Here is a 25,612-nt window from a genome sequence, read left to right on the forward strand (position 1 = left end):
CGCTTACAAAAGCTTTAAGCGGTTGCCTCCTCAGATTCTACAGGCTGAATCCAGTCGGATCACCTGCAATCCATTTTGTTTTACCTCTTCATTTTCAGACTTTCAGTGTGCAAGCTGTGAATATGCATGAAAGAATGTATGTGAGCAGCTGCAGTTACGGAGGCATGTCTAGTAAGCATCAGTACATGAATTGCAATGGCTCTGATGTGGGATGTTTTTTGAAAAATATCATTTACCCTATATTTTTAGTATATAAAACTAGGACAAACGAAAATTCCATGTCCTGTCTCATCAGTACCTGTCTCTGGCAAAGTGATAATATCCAGCATTAACTTTCAAGAGCACTGAATCCACTACCTGGAAGACGCTAAATACTAAAATATATATATATATACACTAAGGTACTGTCCTTCTCATTCTGAGGAGGCTCATACATCTTTTACACTCTATGACTTGAAGACTGACATAAGAGAGGAAGAGAAGCCATGTACTTGGAGTAAAGACATTTTTATTTATGCCAAAAATAAATGGCTGAAAGCTGGTGTGTGGCTAGAGCTGAGTGTACTTCCCTGTCTGGATCCGATGTCATTTCAAAAAGGAAAACTTCTGAGATATTTCAATTGTCCTATATTATTTGTTTTGAAAACACAAATGTTATCTCTTCAAATAGATGAGGTGAATTTGAGAACTGTCGTTTAGCAAGTAAGTGGCAATAGACTGAAAACACTTTTGGCTATGTACCTAAGCCACAAACAACCCCACACAATTTTCAGTTATAGAATCATGGAATAGACTTGTAGAATCATTAAGGTTAGAAAAGACCCCTAAGATCATCTAGTCCAACTGTCTGCCTACCACCAGTGTTTCTCGCTAAGCCATGTTGCTTAGTACCATATCTAAATGTTTCTAGAACATCTCCAGGGATGGTGACTCAGCAGCCTCCCTGAGCAGCCCATTCCAGTGCCTGACTGCTCTTTTGGAGAATAATTTTTTCCTAATATCCAACTTGAACCTTCCCTGGTGCAACTTGAGGCCATTCCCTCTTGTTTTATTACTAGTTACCTGGGAGAAGAGGCCGACCTCCCCTTTTGCCACAGGCTCCTTTCAGGTTGTTGTAGAGAATAATAAAAATACCATTTTGGATGGGTAGTGTCTGAATGCCTATGGACTTATTCTCTTCATGAATATTTATTGTACTCATTTTCCTAGCAAATTAACCAAGAAGAATATCACTGAGATAGGAATCAATACAGCAGTGTACCTTGTCTAAACAAACTTGTGTATATTTGGAAGACAGCAGTTAAGATCTTGTCTGTTCACTCTTATTCAAACAATAATAGACCCCAAATACATAACTGACTAGGAAGCTGCCCTAAGATGTCATATAGACCAGGGCAGCTTAGAGATAATCCAAGAACATGTAGTAACAAACATAGCTTTTCCTTTCTCCCAGCTATGTGTCACTCTAAACGCATGCTGCTGAACTGAACTCAGGAATGCTGGTGTCTGCAATTGTAGTGATAGATCTATGGTCAGTGTATGAAACTATTTTTTGAGACCTAAAACCTACATTTCAGTAAGTAGTGGTAAAGCTTTTAAGTGTTTATGAGCACCCTCTGATTTTTCAGCTATTCCGTATTCCTCAATTTCTGTTCTGTGCATTAGGATAGCATTTAGAAGTACACATTTTAAAGGATTTAAAATTGTTTGGTCTGAATGTTTGAATTTTGTCCTTTATCTGATGCACTGCCAAATAGTGTTTCAAAATTCTTACTAGTATATCATCAGACTCATGCTTCTTTTGTCTCTCTCCCTGTCAGCTTTGGGAAAGAGCTTTTGTAAGAACACAACAACATAACAGAATAACAGAGGCCCACTTTACAAACCTATTCAGTGTGCTTCATGGGGTAAACAACGTCTTTTGGCATGACAGAACCATTTTTCTAAGATTTGATTAGATATTTAGCACCCTTACAATAAATATTAAAAAAAAAAAAAAAAAAAAACTGTAGTAGATCAATCTATTTAACAAAGTAAAAAATAAAAAATAAAAATATTTATGATTAGGAGGAGAGTAGCCCTAAGTTTATTTTCACCTGTCTGTTAAAATCCATCCCTACCAGGAATACCAAGAGCTCAAAAATGGATTTGAAGTATATCTTCACTCTTGACTTTCTCTGCAGCAGCTCATTTCCCTTTTCTGTGCTTCTTTGTAATGGCCTTCTTCCAAGCTGTGAGACTGAGGAGTCAGTACAAGCTCAACACTGATTTCAGCAGGGAACTGCAGAGACATTTGCCCTTTATTGTAGATGCAGAACATAAATCGAATCCAGTGAGAGCAGCATCCTAAAATTACCCCAGGAGTAATTTTTCTAGACCAGACATTTAGATGATGAGCATTGTTCCCTTTCACTAAGCTTTTTTAATATCATAGAAAGTCAAGTATGTTCCTACTGTAAATACTGTATATCTCTTTTTTAAACATGATTTTTTTTTACAGGAACCCTTTTGGGTGGCAATACAAATGCAAAATACTTAGGATCCAAATTAATTCTGAAGTAGAAAATCCTACTTGGAACTTTGTGCAATAAATAACTGCTGACTGTGGGTTTTGATGGAATGTAATTTATCATATAAAACTATGGGTCATGAAACATTTAAGGCATCTACTTCCAATACTGAGTTTTATTGTAAAAACTGTTAATTGATTAATTAATTACAGGCCATCGTTTATCATCCTAATGCAAAGCTTTTTTTTCTCTTCTAAAGTCAGAACATGTCTCTCAGGAGTCTATCCAGAGAACTTTTTATTCTACTTTATTTTATTAGTTTGGAAAGAAAGTAGGCAGACCCCAGAGCTGCACAGCAAGAGTAACCGATTGCTTCCCTTTCTGTACAAAAGCAAAAATCACAGACAACACTTTGATCTGCAAAGAGAGAGATAATAAGCCTAAGCTATAATCCTTAGTGTATTGTTGTATTTCTCAAATTGTACATAGGGATTGTGTTCGGAAGAAGTTGATAAGACATTTCACAATACTTAAGAGCCCAGTCAATATTGTCAGAATATTTTACCAACAATCAGAAGTTCTTCTCAGCATCCCTCCATTAAAAATGAAGTAACCTGCTAACACCATGTACCCACTAATACTCTTCCAGAACATAGTGGTTAGATTTGTACATTTTTGTTTTCCTGGAAATAGTTTGTTAAGGCTAGATCCAGAGATGGGTTGCAATATCATCATGTTTACAGCTGCAGCATGGTTCCAGTTCAGTAGTATATGCATTTCCAAGAGAGGCACGCTGGCCTTTGTCCAAAAAGTATTTAAGCAGCATGATATTAAACATAATAGTGGCTATGCTCAAAATAAGTTATTATGCCTAAGACCTTCAACTCCTTTTATTTTCCTTATATAATATACAGGAAGAGTTAGGTGCCTGAGAATTGGAACCAGATGCAATTGCATACAGTTAATATGAAACGCGAAAGACATGAATATACTTAAGCAACTTCAGAAGCTGTTTTATCCTGTTACTAGACTCTCTCCTTTTATGCACTTGCCTATTTAACCTCAGTTTGTCATACAAAGCATAGCCAGAGCTGTGGAATTGGTGGAGCTTTAAATCCATATCCTCTGTCTCTGCTGTATTTGTCCTAAGGGTTTTCTATGATTATATTGCCTCTGTCACTCCTTTTGAATTTGTTTATTTTGCTCAGAGTAATTAAATATTCAAGGAGCCAAAAAAGAGGGAGAAAAAAGAAAGAAAGAAAGAAAAGAAATAGAAATATCCGATATGGGAATTTATCTAGAATGGATACAGCCTTAGTTTATTCACAGTCTGATACTTGAATCTAGCATCAAACAGTTATTAGACTGGGTTTCTGTAGGCACCTTTAGGTATCTTTTTATGATATATCTTTCTATCACAGTTAAGGATTCATCTTATCATCAAAGCTTCCTGTGATACCTAGCTAGAGATGCTTTATCTAGGAGATGCTACAGACAACCTTTCTTGATAAGTTTTCAATTCCTGGCCTCCTTTCAATGAAACATTTGGTTTTATATACTTCTAATTATTAATACTTGTTTCTCTGCTGACACTGTTATGCTGTATGTTTTTCAGATCAGTTCTTTGACCCTGTAATGCATTTCAGTTCTTTATTTCATATGAATTTAACTTTTCCATTTGAATCACCAAAAACAAACAAGCACTAAGTATTTATTAAATATTAATGCTTCTTTGGAAATGATTATTAATGACAGTCTGGTCTGTGTTGAAGTAAAGTATTATTCTCCAAAATTAACTGCAAAGGCAATTAAAAAGAAGAATAGAAATTCTCTTTTTTGTGTAAGTTGAATTTTGCCACCATTTGAGATGGCCACCATCGTGGAAATACTTTAATTCCTAAAGCATATGGCAAATTACGTTATTAGAATCACAGCAGGGAATGTGCTTCGTATTGAATACAGTAGTAGTTATCCATGGGACAAATTATATTCTCATCTTATTCTTTTGTGTTCACTGTAACTATGATGTAAGGGAAGCATTTGCTACTGAGAAAGCATCTCCACATCTGTTCAGCTTTTAATCTCAGAGTACGGTTTATATGTAGCTTTTTTGCCATGTTCTTCATGTCTTACTGGAACCAAACAAGAAACTCAGCACACAGAGAGGGGATTGCACTAGGCAATACCTGCTTTCTTATGTTTCCACTTCTTCATACTCCCAGAAGAGCAGAATAATGGAGTATGTTTAGTCCAGAAGGCTTACAAATGTCAAGATACGCTGCCTATATGGATTTTCCCTACTTGGGTCATTCTTTGAGCACTTTCTCAAGCAGTGGACATTTTTTATTCAATAAGATCTTTTTTTTTTCTTTTTTTTCCTTTTTTTCTCTTTTTTTTCCTTTTTTTTTTCTTTTGTTTTTTTTTTTTCTTTTTCCTTTTGTTTTTTTATGTGCTAAGATTTTAAAAATGCCAGACTATATTTAGTTGTTCTCAAGAATGTTTAATAACACAGTCTGAGGCAGAGATTCATAGCATCATTAGATTACTTTAGCATATATTTGTCAGCAGTCTTTATTTCTCCCTCAGTAGGTGTTGCTATAGGATATTTTTTAGACTTGAGAATCAAGCATGAGTTTATTGAGACTGAACTGAACTTCATTGTGGGAATATAGGATGGCTATGTTATGAAGTTCATGCTATCATATGAGGGAGGATAGGTAAGTTATCTGTAAATACCTAGATCTATTGAGATACTCGATCCCTTTCATTTTCCATAAAGAAGTCAGCACAGTTAATTTGGTCAAAAAACTCCTAAAATGAATTTCAGTGAAACCCTCTCTTCACATTCTAAATTATATTTGCAGGCCAAATATTGAAAAGCTGTTGTTATGTTGACATATGTTGTTGCTAATAACAGCTTCCGAAGGAGAGCTGGGCATTTAATGCAACTCTAATGTTTTTTAAATAGAAATTGGAGTAGCATGGAAATGCTAAATATATCCTAAATAAGTAATTGGAATTTGCATATCATAGGGAAGTGTCTGCCATAGAGAGGTTGATTATAATGAGATTTATTACACAGGGAAAACATTTTTATATGCTGATTCAATTAGCTTTGAAAACTTGCAGTAGTGTGCCAGTGTTGCTTATTGCTGTTATTTGCTTCTCAGGCAGCAAATTCATTGAATGTGTTCAAGATAAGTCATAAGTCTGGAATGAAAGAAATGTCTTTGCAGAGAAATAGTGGATACAGCCTGGTGCTTAATTTTCTTGCAGTAAAGGTTGTGTCATCAAGTCTTCTAGTTTCAGCTCTTTTAGGGCTTGTTCCATCACTTTTACAAAGTTTTGCCATTGAATTAATTCAAATTGGACTGAAAATTCCTTTAGTATCCCATGGAGTTTTAGGAGTCTAATAAAATATTTTCAAATAGCATATTACTGCAGCTGGAGTTACTAATTAATGCCAGATCCAGTGCCCTTTGAAATCAATGTGATATTTTAAGGCTCTGAACTTCAGACCACATTCTCAAAGACAAGGAAGTGTCTAAATGTAGCTGATTCCCTGTCCAAGATGAATACACATTTCAGATCATGTCTGTATGAAATATTTAGGTCCTAGTTTAAAGCACATCAGTGCTGTTTTAATGTTAAGCACATGAGTTGTCAGTCACACTGTTTAGGCTCAGAATTAGTTGTGAAGCCGAATCTACTGCTGAGAACTTAGTAATCAAAGGAGTTCTAAAAGTAGCACTTGAGACTGTTCTTTTGGTTAAGTAATATTTTCAACTAATTTTTTTTTTCTAATTCTCAAATCCTGAACTCTTGGTTTGATAGGTCATTGAAAATGCTCTTCTTCAAAATTACTCAGAATAATAAAACTCTTTATGATAATAGGCCTCTTTATGTAAATGAATAAGGCACAACCTTGCAAGCAAGTGAAGAGGATTGTAGGAAGAGTAGATCTCAGTCACATACTGTAACTCCTTCAAATATGGGGAATTTTCATGAAAATTGTAGTGCTTCAAAATTTCTCTTAATCTTTGCTAAAATGACATGATTTATGTCATAAATCACTTTTCCTAACTACCTAAGGTTATCTGCTTTAAATGGTAATGAGCTTTATGTTTGAAACTTTACAGGATTGCTGGTAGGTAATTCTAGAAAAACATATTAAAAGAGAATTTGGAACTCTAAGCATTACAAAGCAGAATTAGTTACTTAAATTAACAAGTGAGCTGCTAGTCAGATGAACAATTAATGTAGTGAAAGAAATATCATAGGCAAACTTCATTAATGTGTTGCAGTAGAAAAAGCCATTTATGCAATTTCTCTATCATTAAAATTCTGAGTTCTTCCTTTTCTCTTAGCCTGTAAAAGCATGTTAAGTTGTATAGGATCAAGGAAGAGGGGAAGAATGTAAAACCATAATTCCATTGGCTGAAACTACCACTGAAGATCCCACTGGAAAACACGTATGTGGGCTGCCATGAAAGTAGTGCCTCTTATTTTATTGTGTTGTCCCACAGTCTCAGAGGAGGATGTTGGTGGTATGGTAGTAGAGAATAAATATTCCCACCAGTATTCTGTTACATTTTGTTGCCATTTAAAAGATGACAACAGAGGGGCAGTCCGACATGGAAGTGCATATGAAGGAGAGGGATGTCACTGAATTCTTCCATGTGAAAAAAAATTGCAGTGTATGATGATGCTCATTGTTTTATTACCATCTGAGCTTTCCGCTTCTTCATTGCTTATTATGAAATGATGTTGCAAGACTCATTTTTTACGTGAGCAGGTAGTGTTTGGACAAGGGGGAATGATTTTAAACTAAAGGAACGGAGATTTAAATTAGATGTTGGGGAATTTTTTAGTGAGTGAGTGGTGAGGTGCTGGAAGAGGTTGCCTGGAGAGTTTGTGGATGCCCCGTCCCTGGAGGTGTTTAAGGTCAGTTTGGACAGGGCCATGGGTGATCTGATCTAGTACTTAATCTAGTGGTTGACAGCCCTGTCTGTGGCTGAGGGGTTGGAACTTGATGATCCTTGAGGTCCCTTCCAACCCAAGCCATTCTATGATTCTATGAATATATTTCTCATACATTGTAAACCACTCCAGAAAAAGAGTAATTCATTTAGTACAACCAGTATTATTGACCCAGATCCATCAACCATTAACTCAGTTTTGCTAATATAACAAGAGGTGTTGCGTGTAGTCTCCGTTCGCTCGTCCGGTGTTCGTCCTCTGTCCACGTGTAGGGCTTACTGCTGGGCGAAACCGACCCTTTACCAGGTCGGGGCCAGATGCTCACGCAGACCCCAGAAGTAAGTGAGGCAAAATGGCGTTTATTCACTACTAAACACAGCTTATATACATTTTTACCTAGATAACCGTGCTGTCATGTCCCACTCTGATTGGTTCACACCAGATAACATTGTGCCTTATTTGGCCGTTTCCACATTCTTTTATCATCCTTCTTCTTCTCCTGTTTTCTCTGCAACAAGGTCAGCACGATAGCACTGTCTGTCTATGTTTAGGGAGAGGCCTGTCCCGTACATCCCGTGCCCCCGCAAGACGCCTACTACAACAAGAGGTCCCTTTCAATTTGGGCAATTCTGTTCTGTTCTGAAATATTTCAAATGAGAAATTTCAAATGAGAAAATGAGAAATTTTGTATAATTTGCTGCCATAGAAGCCTAGCCTTCCCAGCAGATCTGCCCTCTACCCCTTCAAACAAATGCCACCTAACAAAATAACAGAATAAAACTGTTACTAGTTACAACCATGTCATCTTTTCAGATCATAAACTTAATGCAGAGTTTGATAACATTCACCTATGTAGGACATAGCAAATTTGTATTTGTGCAGTAGTTATTACCTTGAAGACATAGTATATTTTCTTAGCCTGAGCATGCTTGTGAAGATTTTTTTTCCTACAAATAGAACCTGTTGGTTTTTGCTGGAGATGATAACAGAGGCTTTATGTCCTATAATGGAAGATACTGCAGGTCATTTAGATTCAGTGAGACAACAGAAGGTTGTATAATAGAGCACATCAGCTTGCAGAGAATTGCTAATTCCTCATGAACAGATTATGGTAGGTTAGTTATGTTTGCCTTCTCACTGAAATCCCAAGGTTCTGCTTAGTCTCTTGTGGCATTGAAGATCCTTGTGATCTATTACCAGATTATCCTTGAGAGAGCACTATACATTTTGCTCCTGGAAATAAGCTATCTACTCCCTACCATTCACCATTACAAGCAGTCATTTATTATGATGGAACTTTGTCATTCAATTATGCTTTTATATGGAGTGCATGGCCAAAAATCTCAATCACGAATGTCTGAAGTTGGTTAAAGAAGTTGTTGCTGTTTAAAACTCCAGATGCTGATCCTGTACTGATGTGCCTGAGCATGAGCTCCTGTAGTGGTGAAGAGTCCATCAAGGGAGCAACTTCTGCAGGCATCTGTTACTATTGCTTTGTCATTTTTCAGGTTATGAGTGTTCTCCTATGGCATTTGAAATATCTTTCCTTCTTTTGTAGGTTATTTTTCTCAGCAGTGAACAGATAAAAGTGAACAAGTATTTAGCTAAGGCTTTAATTACTTTAGCCTACTTATTAAGTTCAACATCTTGCTTCATGCCTCATTTCAACTTCGTTTGATCCATATTTTCATGAGAAAAACTGATTATAGGTATTACAGGTAGAGAACTGATGAACAGTGAGAGACTTGTGGCATAGTAGAAAATCTGTCAAATTCATAACCTAGTTGTTTTGTGGGTATATGTTTTGTTATGCTGCGTAGAAAGGGATTTAAATAACTGATCATTACTTTCCTCAAATAGGTCACCTTTCTCTGAGAGTAAACTACTGCTGGTAGTCATACTTTACAACTGCTTTATGACATACTTTAGAACTGGTTTATGACTGAGGCAGGAATTCAGCTGAAAGGACTTCCTTGCATTTCTGTATGCAGTAAGTGGTAGTTGTTGGAGATAGATCCATGTGTTGACCTAGCACAATATCAGCAAAGCTGGCTGAGCTTGTGTAACCAAGCTGGGCTTGGCTTGTGTTGAACCTTAGAAAATCCACTATTCAGGAAATATTTTGTCTCATGTTTAACCCATTCCTTTTGTAACACACGAGCTAAGCAGAAGAATATTAAGCAATGGGAGGAGGAGGGTATAGAGAAGGTAATGGCATTTGCTTTGCTCATTCACAGGGGCTCACAGGGCAGGAGCTAGAGCTTCTGTGATGGAAAGTCTTTGAGAATGTAGAGACCTAGAGAGATTTAGCAGAACCTTAAAAAGTCATTCTTCAGGAAGGAACTTGGATTTTAGTCTTCTTTGAACCATCTGCATTCTACTTTATGCTACTTTCCTCTTCAATCCCTGCAGAACTTGTTTTACACATTGCCCTTTTGTACTGATGCTGCCATGGGGTCAGTGGTTGTTCCACATTCATTGAATACAGCAAAACAGAGACAGATTTTCTCAAGCCTACAGTGGAAGTGGTGCACGTTCAGGATCTTTTTTTTCTTTCTATTTCAGCAGCTTGGATTGTGATTTGTTTGTATTTATGCTCAAAATAATATATATACAGATGAAGTGTTGATCTTTCTGTGTAACTGCTTGGTCAACAGTATTATTAAGTCTTTTCTCTGCAACATTGTACTATAGACATGACCTGATTTTATATAATTGTTCCTATTTTATAAAATACATGTTATTTGTTCTATTTGTCATTGTCTCTTGCTAAACTCCCCTCATTCTAATTGCATGTCATCCCTCTATTTTTGTACTGAGAAAATGTACTCCATTAACTGTCTGAATCATTCAACAGTTATTAGTTTTCAGTGTTTCTATGGTGCTGATGCAGTAGCTGTTTCTTTAGTGACTACTACTTTTGAGTTCTAGAATGCTACAGTGTGCTAGTATTGGAACAGATTAATTATTCAAGTGCACAATTGTTGATTATTATTTTCAGAGAAGAATTTAAAAGTTGCATGAAGTAGTTAAGCTTTTGAATTTCTATCACTACTGTCCTGGGAACAGGGCTCTGCAGTTCCTCTCCAGGTATCTTGTTTGAATCTGGCAGCAAAAGACTGTCATTAGAGAGCAGCAAGGAAGGTGTGACAGCACTTTGGGCAAGCTACCAAGCGCAGGCAAAGGTCAGCTGGTGAATGAAAGCAGAGAGCAAGAATTAAATGAAAGGAGGAAAATGCCAGTGTTATGCTGACGTTTTCATTAAGAAAATCACTGAATACATGGAACAAGCCTGACATTTACTTCTACAGTGGTAGAATTTGCTGCACTGTGTGTACTGCATGTTTTCCTGTTCAGTCAGCATATTGTACAGCTGGGGTAAAGGGGACTGTAATTGTTTCACAGTAGCAGTGATACAAAATTGTTCACTGACTCAGCTCTTTTCTCCATTATATGTACAACATCATAACTGACCATGTAAGACAATTTTTTTCATTATGCCTCTTTCCACCTCTACACATACCATGACTATAGTTATGCTTTTAAAATTATTTCTCTAATTTTTCTCCTTTATATACAAATCACCTACCATTCCTTTATTTTTCTCTTGAACGGGTATGTTCACTAAAGTACTGTCACTGGGCATCTTCCATTGTAAAGTGTGCTTTTTAGTTACATAGTTAGAAAAATTTTCTGTAATGTTCTTAAATGATTAAAGAGTTATTCATCAGGTCAGAGAATGAGTGGTGAATCCATTGCAGGCTATGGTGCGGTGCATTTCTGCATTCTGCAGTTTTAATGTGCATATGGATGAGTTGAATTTCCATTGGACTCATGCAAATTAAATCACGTTGGCGATATAGAAAGGTCATAAGGGTAAAACAGCCTTTGGTAATGCTCCCTGCTTTGGAGGTATTCTGTGGTTACAGGCAGGCCCAGAATGGTCAGTCATCTGGCTATTCTGTACAGGTATATGGTTCATAACAGCCACTAGCAGCCAGAGTATGTATTAGAGTAGCTTTAAACTTTCTCTAGTTGATGCCAGGAGTTCAACAGGTTCCCAGGCACCTTGAAAATACAGGGAATACAACAGTGATTCAGAATGTGTGGTGGTAAATAGCAGTCCTCTGGAACTCAAGCACAGAATTCACACTGAGCTTGAGGGTGGCATAGTGGGAGGCCAGACTCAATGCTGGGTGTTTAATCCTTCTGGAAGTTGCTTGTAGCACTGAGCCAACAACCCTGTGGATATGACACATGGCCTGCTTATTTCAATTTCATATTTTGTAAATGTAATTCCTTCTGCTGTTTCTTCATCTACAACAGAACATCCAATTTGCACAAAGAATAGTATTAAAATTAGCATGCATCCAAAGCATATGGATAGAGTGCAGCATAACGCTGCCTTTCCACAGACCACCAAGAAGAGAGAGAAAAGGGACTTCCCTGGAAATATTCAAGGCTAGGATGGATGAGGTTTTGAGCAACCTGGTCTATCTGGAGGTTTTCCTTCCCATGACTGGTGGTTGGAACTAGAGAGCCTTTAAGGTCCCTTCCAACCCAACCCATTCCATGATTCTATGATTCAATGTAAAGCCAAAAAATTGGAAGTATTGGAGATTTTTCTACACCGTTGGTTAACTAAGCTCTGTTGATAGCCCTTGCAGTGCTTCCCTGGTCATTCACGGTCATACATGGTAGTTCTGCAGGAATACACCAGCAAACTCCTTTTAAAATAAAACCTGGATGTGCTTCTGTGGATAGCTCACTCCAGGGACAGCTTGTTTTCACACGTAAGAAAGACCTTGGGATCTTTGTTTACACAGTCCTCCCACACTATCTCAGCAAACTTTGCACCCTGAAATACCTTAGTCTGTCTCAAGCTGTACTCAAGGCACACAATACAGGCTCTTGGTATCCTGTTGAAAAATACTTTTCTGGAAGGTTGAGATAAGGTCATTATTTTGTGTATTTCAATCAGGAAAAACAAAACCCTTCTTTTAGGGGTCGCTACTGAAGCAACAAATGGAGCCAGAAGGATTAAGGTCAAGCACAGCATACTGTGGACCACAATACACTTTGAACATCAGGACTGTACTGATGGAACTGAACCCCAAGGAAATGTAGATGTAAGCTTGCCCTTCCAGGTGGTGTAAAGTCAACAAATGTTTTTTATAGTGTAGGTGTAGCTTTATCTTCCTGTAACTGTTACCAAACAAGGCTAGGGTCATCAAAAAGGTCTGACTTGGGGCTGAAAATATATTGAGGAGTTTCCAAGTTCTAGCCATAAAAATGATTGTTTTTCTGAGATGGAGCACTTTCCTTTCATACAGTGTTTTCTTTCATGGCATATGTTTAATTTACCTTTTAGAAAATTTAAGAAGATATACAAAAGGACATGACATTGTGTTTTAAGAATGATAAAATGTCATAAAAGTATGAGATAAGTTCCATATTTTGGACTTTGTATTTCAGCTAACGCTCAAGTCCATACTGATAATTTACTGAATTGGATGTTTCTGAGAAAAACATGACAAGACCATATAACGAGTGGGTCATTATATTCCTCTTAGTGTAGGATGGACTTAAGAGGTGCAATTGATGGGATGTTTAATAACATTCAATTCTGTGTCCTACCACATGACCCAAGTAGGGATTTCTGACTTCCTTCACTCCATAGATACTGGGTTATATCCCCTGGAGTTGGAAAGGCAGTAGCATCATCAGTCTGACCTACTGTCATTGTAATGGAAAGGAGATTCATCAGGGAAAAAAATCTCAGCTGATGACTGGCAGATTATTTCTTTTTTACTCCTCAACAATACAACAGTAATAGATCAATAAGAATCAAATATCTATCACCTAAGAATTTGCAAATACATCTATTGTATTCACAGATGTGATAACCCAAAACTAAATGTTGTACTGAGGTAGAAGGCATATTCTAGGATGTATTTCTAGCAGTCCTACTGCTCCAGAAATTCTTTTTTTAGAGACTGTCTTTTGTTTCTATTGCTCCATAGTTATTTCTTTTATTTCCTTTGCTTTCCTATTTTCAGCAGTTTCTGTGACAGTGTCACATAGTTGTTTCTGTTAAATGATCATAATTGTTAGCTTGACCTTGCTAGGTGTTTAAGAAATGCAAAACCTGGCAAAATTAACAATAGATTATGAAGAATGGAACAATGCATATATTCTTATTTCTGTATGCTTTGAAAAGATGTGCTGTAACTATCAATTTACAGTTAAAATGAATAAAGTGGGGGACATAAAATGAATTAAATAACCATAATATAACCAAGTAGGAATGAGTGCAATAGTATTTTGCACTTACTTTATTTTTGTTATGAAAGTGGCTTTGTTTCTAGTAATTCAAATACATGAGCTGCATGCAGTGTATCTGTATACATTTTTATAATATATATACATATATATGTATATATATTTTTTTTCTACAAGAAACACTGTATCCTTAGAAAGTCAAATTGCATAAAGTATTGAAATAATCATTCTAGCTGATTTGGAAAAGTTGGCTGTTGATGACAAGTTTTGATGGTTAGAGCCATATTATAAATGTGTAAGAGCATGGTGGGTAGTGTAAGGATGCAGAAGATTTTTCAGTGTGACAAAATGTCTACTGCAGGTGGCAAGAGTGCTTTGAAGAAATTCCAGTTGCTGCTGGGAGTGGCCAAAGTTGCATCTTCAAAAGATATAGATAATAAATAATATCCATCCTTTAGTGATTTTTTTTTTTTTTTTATCACGGACTATTTACAAGGGTTTATTTAGCCAAGATCATGCTTGCAATATGTGACGTAAAATGTTAAATGCAAAAGCTTTATGCAAAAGCTTATTTTGTTTCAGAAATGATTTTCTTTTATAAGATCGTCAAAGCCTTCCAAATGGGAAATAATAACCCAACACTAATTACAACAAAAAGCCAAAATAACTCAGTGTTAAAACGCTGTTTTTGCTGGTAGTTCTTGTCCCTAAACAGATAAAACAGTTAAGGTGATTCTTGAAACCAAGTTACTGTCCAGATTGTACAGCATGCTGTCTGATTTCTCTGAGCTTTTTAAAGAGATGTATCTCTCTGGTATAGATCCCCGTGGTCTACTTACAGAGAAATTTCATTACCATGCTGTGTGGTCCTCATGGTGCTGAAAGTAAAATATTGGATTGACAGGCACTCGTTGTGGAGGAGGGCTTATTGATGATGGAAAGACTGATTCAATCTCTAATCCTGAAGAACGACCTGCCACCTGGAGTGATAGTATACAGATGGGTGCAATCTAAACTCTCTTTCCGCCTCAAGTTGCATTTGGCTGTAGATTAACAATGTGATTCCATATAATGAAGATGGTTGTTTGGTGCAGTGGCAATTTTCCATTGCTGACATGCAATGTCAACAGTACTGACAAAGCTATAAGGACAATGTTTAAATGTGCTACATCTGGCTGGGAGTGCTGCCAGGTTATTAACAGCCCCATTAAAATTACCTGCAGAGAACTGCTTTGGTAGAAGGGAATGTAGAGTGCTATTTTCCATGCAACCACCTACCCAGACATAATAGCAGTCTGGTAGCACACACTCATAATCATAACAGTGCTGTGATAGTGGAAGCAGCTTTTTTACAGTTTTATTTTGATGAGGGAATAATTTATAGCTTTAATTGTATTGAATCCAATTCTTATGGCCTCACTCAGGCAAATACTCCATTGAAGTCAATGACAATTTTACCTTAGGGTGGAGTTACAGCAGTAGATGATTTTATTAATGATAATTCTAATAAAAATACTCTAAAGAAGTATGTATATATCTGAATATTTTTTGAAGTTACATGCAGATGTCCTTTTAATTATCCTTTTTTCTTTTCTTTCCTGTGAATGACTGTGTAACACTCTCAGTGAAGCGTACATAACAGAAAAGTTCTAAGGCATTTTTCTGAGTAAAAGGGCCATGTTGCCCCAGAGGACACTGCAGAAGGCACGGCACATTTTCTGATGAAACTCCACCGTTCCTTTGGAATGCAGAGGGAGCCCTTGCCAGTATAATGATAAATGGGCATGTGATCCCAGCTGTCTATAAGCAGTTCTTAGCTGAAGCTTAAACATTCTTTCTAAGTTCAGTACTTGAATGCTGGAGAAGATTCTTGCACCATCTCTCTTCCCAATCCATACAGCATCTACATAATTTACTTCAGAGATCAGCCTCTTTGCATGTGTTTGAATGATCTCTGCATGCAGAATAATCCTAGAGAATAATCTGTCAGCTGCCTCCCTGCTAGAGATCCATACAGCTTTTGAGTACTACGACTTGTGATGAGGGTACCTGAGCATGCGTTTCAGTGAGTTGTTGTCCTGGCATTGTGACTGTGCTGAGAACACTGCAGAAATGCTGACTGCTCTGGTCATGGCTTCAGACGCTTCCTGTCCCTTCTGGCAACAAGTGTGATCTTCAGAATGACTTCAGGGGTAGTTTATAATGTGTAGTGAGAAAAAGAGCCTAAATGTGGGTGTCTTTGCTTATTATGGCTATGCGATTAATGTTGTCCATAAAAAGCTAGGGGCATTTCACATCTGATTATAGTTCTATTCTCTGGGATGCTGTAGCAAGTAAATTCATTTCTTTGCAGCCTGAAGAAAAGTGCAAGTCTTTGGGTGTTTTTGTGTCAGAGTGAAAAGTCTTTAGTCTGTGTCCTTTGTGCTTCAGCTTCCTGAACAAATGGAAGTCAAAAAAAAAAAACAAAAAAAAAAAAACAAAAAAAAAAACAAAAAAAAACTGGGGCAATACAAGGATTCTTGACATTTATTACACATGGAACTTTCCACATGTGGCAGAAGTAGATGACTAAGTTTAGATCGAGCAGTATGATTTAATGTCTGTTGTGCCATATGTTTATCCTGCTGCTTCCATAAGAGGGAAAAGGGATGTGGAGTAGCCTGACCTCATTCTGGTCCTGGCTGTGCCTGTAACTCCTTGGGGCTATTGCAGCCACACAGAGAACTGTCATTCTGCTGCCCCACAAAACAGGCATGTAAAAAGCACCTACAGGTCTGCCATAGATACTCCGTAATATTTACTGCCTCTTTAAAAAATATAATTATTTTTTAAATATTTTCACTAGTGTGATATGAGTTACAGCAACATACATAAGTTATGTATATATTTTGCAGGCCATAAGAATATGAGTCATACATGGACAGAGTAACAAATGTGAAGAGATCTGTGCAAAGACAAAGGGTAAATTTCATTTATGTAAGCTTATATAAATTTCACTTTTCCCTTAAGCTTGTCCGTATGTTGTGGTTTGGTGATTTTTTGTTGTCAGTATTCCACATCAGAACATCATGTGAACCAGTGGAAGTTAAAGAGTTAATGTTCTGGTTCCGTTTACTGCCTCTTACTGGCAGTAAGATGGGAGGGGAGGGGCGGCATCACCGGAGGACTTGGCGCCAAGAGAAGTGAGGTGGAGCTCTGGACAGCACCCCGTCCGTCTCTCCCTCCTTCGGGGCCGGATCAGCTCGCTGCGGGGAAGGGCACGTGCTTCCCTCGCACTTCGGGTACTCTTCTCTCTCACTGTGTTTGATTTTGTTGGATTTAGTGAATTACCGCTCCTCCTCAGATCGTTGCTGGAGAGTTCCTTTTGTTAAACCCACCTACCAGCTGCCCTACTACTCTGCCCTTCTCCCCCCTCTCTCCTCCCGGAGTGCGCGGCCCGCGGTGCGCCCTGCTGTGAGGCCGGAGCCGGCTGGATTGTGCGGCAAATTGCTGGTACCCTTCTTTTCTTTAATTTTTTCTTTTTCTTTTTCTTTTTTCCTCCCCCCTTTTGTCTTGTTTTCTTTCTTTCTTTCTTTTTTTTTCTTTTTTTCTGGGCCCCTCTTGTCACGGACTCAGATAACTCCGTGTCACTATAGCATAAAAAGGACGTTCTGTGCTTTAGAGGTAAGCAATTTAAATCTCTTAAGGAAATTCTTTACTCAGAAGTTGGTGAGGCACTGTCACATGCTGCCCAAAGAAGTTGTGGATGCCCCTTCTCTGGAAGCGTTCAAGACCAGATTGGATGGGGACCTGGGCAGCCTGATCTAGTGGATGGCAGCCCTGCCCATGGCAGGGGTTTGGAACTAAGTGATCTTAGGGTCTCTTCCATCCCAAGCCATTCTGTGATTGCCAGTGTATCCACAAAAGTCACTTAAAATGGATTCTGAACATTTCCGTGCCTTCACTGTAATTGCATTGTGTTCATTGCTTCACACTTTCACCCATCTTACTGTCTGGTGGTAGAGCAGAAGTTAGCAACACAGGCATGCTGACTGAGCCACAAAGTTTAGAAGAGGTAGAGTAAATCCCACAGCTAACCTTTCTTAATTTGTCATTTGTTTTATTCATTTACTGAGATAGACTCTAGTACTTCAATCCAGCTTGAGAGAAAAAATAACAAAAGAACAATGTAGTCAAAAATCTTTCTGTCCCACCAAAAGGGAGAAGATCCGGTGACTGAAGATCTAATGGTGATCTTCACACAGAATACTGATGTAGAGTCACCATGCAGTTGAAATGAAGCACTAGTTTCATAGCGTATTACGGAAAGACCTGTTTTTAGATGACTTCATGGACTTGCATCTACTTATACTATCAATTCAGTCTAGTATTTTTAATGTAAATACCTTCTACTTAGACTGTGTTAGAACTAGCAAATTACATTATTTGAATTTAAAAAACTAAATAAAAATGTTATGCTGCTATTTTTCTCTGACTAGCCACTGATTTTCTCATTTGAAATGGAAATAGTCTACTGCACCCAATTTTATTTTCAGATTCTTCTATTTGGATTAATTAATCTTTTTTTTATTTATTTATACCTCTTAAAACTAGAAGAACTTTAATTTAGAAATCATCCATATGCATCTCAATTATGTTTTGGTTATCTGTATTTTTATTGAACACATTTGTATAGGAATTAATATTTGAGACAAATCTGATAAATATTTTTTCTAGACACAGATATATATAAACAAGAGTACAACATTATTGCAAGCTTTTTTTTTTTTTTTTTTTTTTTTCCTCTTCCTTAGAGTTTGAGATTGTCTCCAGTATTCAACCAAAATTATATGGTCAAATTAAGTTGCTTAGTAGTACTGTACTTGGCAGATACCATAGTACCTGTGCTTAAATAGCCTTCATCATAACTGTTTCACGATGGATATATAAGAGAAGTGGTACCAGTCCTATTAGTATACTGGCTATCTATAGTCAGATGATTCTTTTATTTAGAAATTAACGCTGTCTCTATTTTTCATAGTAGATCAGTGATCATTTTTATTTTTTTTCCTGTCCTTTTTCAGATACCAATAAGTAATGATGTCTCTTACGTTTCAGGATTCTATTGTAGTTTCAGCTGTCTTTGTCTTTATTTTTTTCAAAGAGTTTGACTCTTTGAGCTTTTCTTTCTTTGTCTTTTCCTTTCACTTTTTACTTCTTAGCTTTTATTTAGTTTTGCATCTTGCCTCATTTTGTTCCTTTTCATTGGCATTACTGTTGTTATTTGTTGCTATGGACCAGTTCCCTCACTTACAGTCTTGGTCATTGTCTTTTCTTGATGTAGGACTTAACCTTTTTTTTCTTCATGGCCATTAGCTGCAAATTCTTGTTCTTTAATAACCAGCTTTTTTTTTTTTTTTTTTTTTTAACTTATATCCCTATTATCCCTTATATATGCCTATTGAGCTATCACTAGTCATACAACTACAGTCTCTACTTTTTTTCTGCATAAGTTCCTATCTCATTTTTTTCTTACTTTCTTTTCTAATCTCATCTTTTCACTCTAGTGGCTATGTCAGGTAATGGGCTTAAGTCAAAGCTCATCTTGCTTCGTCCAAACCTATGCATTCTTAAGGCTGGTAAGATGCAGATATCCTTGTGTTTAGTATTCACATGCTGCCTAAAAATCCTGGATGTCCTTGTAGTAAGAGGTGCTTAAACTGTCTAAAATGTTACATGAAGTTTCCTCGAGGCCAGATGATTATGTATCTAGTAGCAGCCATGCAGGGAGCTATGTTCTTTCAACCTATTGGACTTTGATCTTGGCCTCATGCTACAATGTTGAGTACGTCTGACTCTGTAGTTGCCTAAAGACAATACTTTACTTAGCATGTGTTTGTAAAATGGGCTAAAACTTTGTATAATACTTAGACAAAGTATTTTACCACCTGTGGTATCTTCATTTTTTCACTGAATTTCAGTGCTGCAATCCTTTGAATTACAGAGAATTACAGGAGAAACCTCTTTTTCTCCAGCTCTGAGTCTTGCTCAGCATTTATTTCATCACCAGTTTATTTGCTTCCTCCCTCCTGCTTTTCTCAACAGTTGTTCTGACTTCATCTTTGCTTCAATCTCACCTTCTCTTTTCTTCCTCTTGCCCTTTGTCACCTTTTGCTCCTTATAAAAAGACTCCCATTTTGCCTCTCTGGCCACCATATCTCAAGTACCAGACTTAGGTATGTAAAGTCTCTGTAATGTTATTAGAGGAATAAATTTTCCCAGGAATTAAATTACTATGTAATTTCCAGATGTTGATTGTAAGAAAAATACTATGAATAGTGGTGGGACCCAGACATACTTTTGCATATGTTTCCTTACCAGGTCATTATATAACCAGTCATATTTGTGCAAGTAATGAGCATGCTACCAAAGATCAGTTCTTACAAATGCAGTTCACAAAGAACTGTCAAGCAAATTTGATGGCCTAATTTAGAGTTAAATTAAATGGAAGATTAAGAAATTAATATATTTATATGTATTTTCCACTTTTTAAAACATGCAGGGGAAAAGAGGGAAATCTAGGAAAACAGTTGGCAAAGTGAACTGAAAATGCAGACTGGTTGTGTATCTAGAAATCATTTCCATATAATCAGAAGAGCTATGAAAAGGACCCTCAGCCTTAATAGATAAATAATAGCTTAAAATATACAATTAGGGTTAATACTGAAAAGGAAATATAAGATACCACGTAAAGGGAGCCACATCATGGAGGTAAGGAACTGTAGGGAGGAAGTGAAAACTAATGTTTGAGCTGTGTTAGACTCATAAAGGAAACTGAGATCTTAAATGACTTGAGGAACTGTAGGGTGGGAATTCAAAGAACATTTCTGGCAGTCCAAGATTCTGGAGTAGTCATTTCAGTGATAGTAGAAAGAAAAATCCTAATGAATTTTTAGATAGGTTTTGATGTGCCTACCTCAGTTCCAGTATACAGCATCCATTTATCTTACTCCTTTCAAAACTTTTCCAGATAACCCATATCTGTCTTCTGCTTATCTAGCCTTTGAAAATAAGGTATCAGACTTGCATATTGTGGTTTGTGTTCACTGGTCTCTTCCTTTTAACACTGGTATGAAATAGCAAATCAAGAATTAAAACTAAACAGATGGCAGGTGAGCAATGAATGCAAGTTAGGAAGGAATTTATTTGCATCTAAAAGGTACATATATAGGAACAACAATTTTCATGAACTGCTTCTTCCCCCAGTGTGGCCTCAGCCCTGCTGTGATTCATGCTTTTTGGAATTCCTCCTCCTCTTCTTTTGTTTGTCTAACATTAAGTCCACAGCTGAGCAATTCTCTATCCTCAAGGCCTGTATTTGTAATGAGAGATATGAGCACTGAATCCCATGCCACTAAAATTCCATTATTGCCTTCTATATTTCAAGTCACATTACCAAAATAGAGTATAGATTCAGCATCTGGATTTTTTTCCCCTTCTATTCACCATAATATGATTCTATGTTAATAGACTTCAGACTTCCCAGGGTCAAGCTTGGAGTCATGACCCATGCCCCAGAGCAGCAGCTAAGAACCATAAAAGGCCAATGCATTTGGACTGCTGCCCAGATATTTTCTTGGCGTTAATACATTACCGTGTATCAAACGCGTTTTTGTATAGGATTTCAGCATCAGTTACATGATACCTGGCTATCTTGAGAGTAATTTTCACAATAATTCAGTATGTGACAAAACTATATTGCTTACTGAGTACAATTATCTACAATGGATATAACAATTTGGGACAGCCGAATATAACTTCTACTTTTCAGCACTTTACTGCTCTATAAAGCGACAAAAATTTTCCACCTATTTCTTTTGACTCTTTCTACTCCTCTCCCACACTTTCTTGGTCTCTGTTGAAAGCCTTCCTGCCTCAGTCTTAACTGAGTCTTACCTCTCTCATGCCTGTGTGTGGTCTTTTAGCACTATTCACTATGCTGGTTTAGATCTACTTTTCTTCACAGGTGTGAAGGTTCACTCTTTGGTGACGTCTCCTCTTACATGTCCATCAACAGGGTTCATCATCTTCCCTGTCATTCAGGATTACAACTCCCTTGTCAGTTTTAACACCCCTCTTTCCAGAACAAGCTTCAAGTCTGTCAAGGTCCCTCTGAATGGCATCCCTTCCTTCCTCCGTGTCAACCGCACCACTCAGCTTGGTGTCGTCAGTAAATTTGCTGAGGGTGCACTCGATTCCATCGTCAATGTCATTGATAAAGATGTTAAAGAACACTGGTCCCAAGACAGACCCCTGGGGGACTCCGCTCATTAGCGGCCTCCACTTGGACATAGAACCATTGATCACCACCCTCTATCTGCGGCCTTTCAACCAATTCTTATCCAACGACTGGTCCACCCATCGAATCCACATCCCTCCAATCTGGAGATAAGGATGTGGTGGGGGACCATGTCAAAGGCCTTGGTTAATTCCAGGTAAATGACATCAGTAATGATTGGTGTATGATTCCCCTGAGTTATTTCTGCTACTGTTATGGTGTTCTACAAGTATACATAGCAGTTTCTGTTCACTCCAGCTAGTAATTCTCCACTTCACACACTAATAGTGCACCCCTATTTTCAGGGGAACTGCCTCTTTATAGTGAGATTTTACAGTAGCTCCATAGTTGTGCTTCTCAAGTGTCACAGAACTCAGCGTAACATTGCCTGCTATGATGCTGTCCAGAACTCAGAAATGTATTTTGCTTATTGAACTTCTGTTTATTGCTTATGAAACTATTTCAGAAAATTGCCATGGACTATAAAGTCTTGTCCAAATAGTTACTACTCTAATTCTGTAAGTTACTGCTTTCCAAAATTCAATTCTTGTTGGTTTCAGGATACATTAAATTACTGTTCATCCTTAGTTGAGTGATTTAAAATGTTGAAAAATACATGAGTAAGGATGTTGTTTTTTTGTTTTCCCTTGTCTCTTTTATTGTTTTTTTTTTTCTTTGTTATCTCTCCTTTTCTTAAAGTCTTAGGGTAATCCTCACCCTGTTCTACAGGGAACTAAGTACAAACAGTTCCCTTGACAATAAGAGCTAGCACAAAATTAAAGAAGCAGGGGAATTTCTATTAAAATGTATTGCATAAGCTATGGATGCACACAGCACAAATACTCATGTATCACTCCCTTGATACAACTTCAGTAAAGTTAACTTGAGATATTTCTTATCAATAACTAAAAGTTAACTGCAGGTAAGACCCCTTGATCCTTTTATGTCCTATTTTTATTTCACTCTTTGTGTGCATGAGCATTTTGTTCTTCCCCGTCATTCATTTCTAGAGAGGGTCACCTCTCTCTGTTGCTGTTTTAGAGATGGTGATACAACAATAAAGACTAACAGCACTGTTCACAGCAGGGAATCACTTGCAAATGAAGATGTGTTAGGTGTGTGCTGCTTGCTCTGAGGACCAGGTTCCAGCACTGGAGGTGTTCCTGACATTTGGGAACTGAGTCTGAATAGTGAAAGAATGAACATGTGCGTAGTGGGGCACAGTTGTTCACATTTAAGCACTTATTTACAGCAGTGACCAGACACATGGTATATAATACTGCTACATTACAAATAAACACATAATACACTTTAAATGCTTGTACCTATATTTTGTATACATGTTTTTTTCCTGGGCATTTCAAATCTAGCTGCTCAAGGATCATCTTAAACATGAAGTACTGTCAGCTAGGGCTGTCTAGCAAATAGGAAATATGCTTTCTGGATCTTTTAGTCAGGATTTAGTTTATTTCTCTTCTTATATATATTCAGATTCATAACTATAAAACATGAATATTCTTAAACTCTCTAGAATAATTTTAATGCTGGCATAAAATATATCTTACATAATATATAAATATATACGTTTGTGATTGCAAGATAAAAAACAGTTTTGACAAAATTTCTAGAGTTGGAAGAAACCTGTCTTACGTTATGCATATCACAGTTTTTCATTCAGTGTATCACACTATTATGTGCATCCATATGTAGGTGTATAAGAAAACAAAAGGAAGCAGAAACTGTTAATGGTGCAATGATTTTAGTTCCCATTTCTCATTAGTTTCACGTAATGTGAGAGAAAATATGTGGCTATATTGGACTATTTTCCAACAGAAGCGTGACAAATGTACTTCTAGCCTAGGCTTGTTTGTGCCCAGAAACTAGTGGAAAACAGGATGGCACCATGAGGACATGATATGGTGTAATTCTGTGTTCCTGTAGAGCCTTGAATCATTTGGACATGATTTCTGTTTAATTTTTTTTTGCTGCTTCAAATGAGAATGAAGAATTCCTTCCTGTAGTTAAAATATTTTGGATAAGCAGGTGTTTCAGTCAGCTGAAGCTGGTTTCACTTCCTGGAATTTCAACTGCTGAGGCACAGGGAGAAATGTTTAAAAAGTGCTGGCAACATTTAGGTCATTATTTCAGATTATTGATCTTTGTGGAAATGTTTGGCTCATTGGCTATGGTTCCATTTTCTACTATCAGTCAGGCTTGAGGAGATCATTTTGTGCCCAGAAAGTTCTCTTCTAAAACTCTTGTTTGCTAGCTCCGTGGAAGAATAGTTCAGAAGCAAAAAACATACTATGTCAGATGAAAGTTGGTGTCTTGCTATCATTCCATTAACTTAAATGGGGTGATACTGGTTTGCTCAAGCTAAGTATCTGCCCTTAAGTCTATTGTTTAGAAGTCATCTAGTATTTTCATATCTTTCAAGGGGAAGTTCAGATGGTCTTTAAAACCTGTGACACTTTACTAACTGAAGTGTAAAGCTGCAAGGCAGTAACCAAAGCACTTTTTAAAAATTGCACTCTAAAGAAAAATGAAATGTTACAAAATAGCTTTATAGCTAAAAATTGTTCTGTGTTGATGATTTTGAAAGTTCAGATGCTGTGAACTTAACTGTTTGCATTCGGACAGTCATAGAGACTCTGCTTTTAACAAGGAACATTTCTTTCCATGCTGATGGAGTGCATTGTATTCTTGATGCTACTTGCGATCAGGCAGCTCAGCATTTATCATTGCTGTTGTACAAAACATTTTGTTCTATTTCTGGATCAGCTAGAGTCTGAGTGTTTTAACTAGCACCACTGAGGAGCTTCACAAGAGGAAACAGAATGACTGGAGTACAGAACAGAATATGATACATGTCTCTTATCACTCATATTAATATTTCTTTGGTGTTTTTAATTAATAAAATCTTTTTGAAGCATGACGAGAAAACTTGGGAATTTATTGGCTAATCTAGAAATTTATCTACAATGGGAAATGTGTACAGACAAATCTTCTGTGTCTGAACAGCCTCCTAGATGCATTTTGAAAAGGGACTTATGTGTTTATGTTTTAAAGTTAATATCTTTTGTGAAATTAATAACCTTATTTCTGTTTCTAAATGAAAGATTCAATTTAATTAGTTTTATAATTGGTATTGCCTGAGCTTTTCCTATAAAGGTCTTTTTGCCAAAGAGAAGTATAATTTTAGGTGTCCATCAGAAAACAAACAAACAAAGAAAAAATGCAAAAGAGCAAATATGATATTAAAGTTTTAATTTCTGTCTAAACATTTAACAGAATGCATATTCATCTATCCAGTTCAGGCTGATATGAAAGGACACATTGTCTACTGCACCTGATGCTGTTAAGATATCTCATGGCATCCCATTTTCAATTGCCTTCTTCTCTGTGGAGAGGGCTCCTTGAGTATATGAGATAGCTGATCATGCTCACCTTGCCTGAAGTACAGAAGAGACTTGGTGAGTCGAAGTCAGTGCTGCTCCAGAGTCTCAAGATCCCCTGTGACAGC

The 25,612-nt window shown here is 37.1% G+C and overlaps 1 long non-coding RNA gene across 2 annotated transcripts in view; it reads left to right on the forward strand.

Moving 5' to 3' along the window:
* Positions 1–25,612, forward strand: part of LOC121110806 — a 112,294-nt gene that overhangs the window by 11,628 nt on the left and 75,054 nt on the right. The window contains exon 1 of one of the 2 annotated variants that reach the window (XR_005859331.1): positions 9,444–9,480. The exons of the other annotated variant lie outside the window; for it this stretch is intronic. This is a non-coding gene — a long non-coding RNA (uncharacterized LOC121110806). Of the gene's footprint in view, positions 1–9,443; positions 9,481–25,612 lie in introns of those variants that run through there. 2 annotated transcript variants of the gene reach the window in all.

Source organism: Gallus gallus, chromosome 4 (genome assembly GCF_016699485.2).
Source record: "Gallus gallus isolate bGalGal1 chromosome 4, bGalGal1.mat.broiler.GRCg7b, whole genome shotgun sequence".
Taxonomy (NCBI): Eukaryota; Metazoa; Chordata; class Aves; order Galliformes; family Phasianidae; genus Gallus; species Gallus gallus.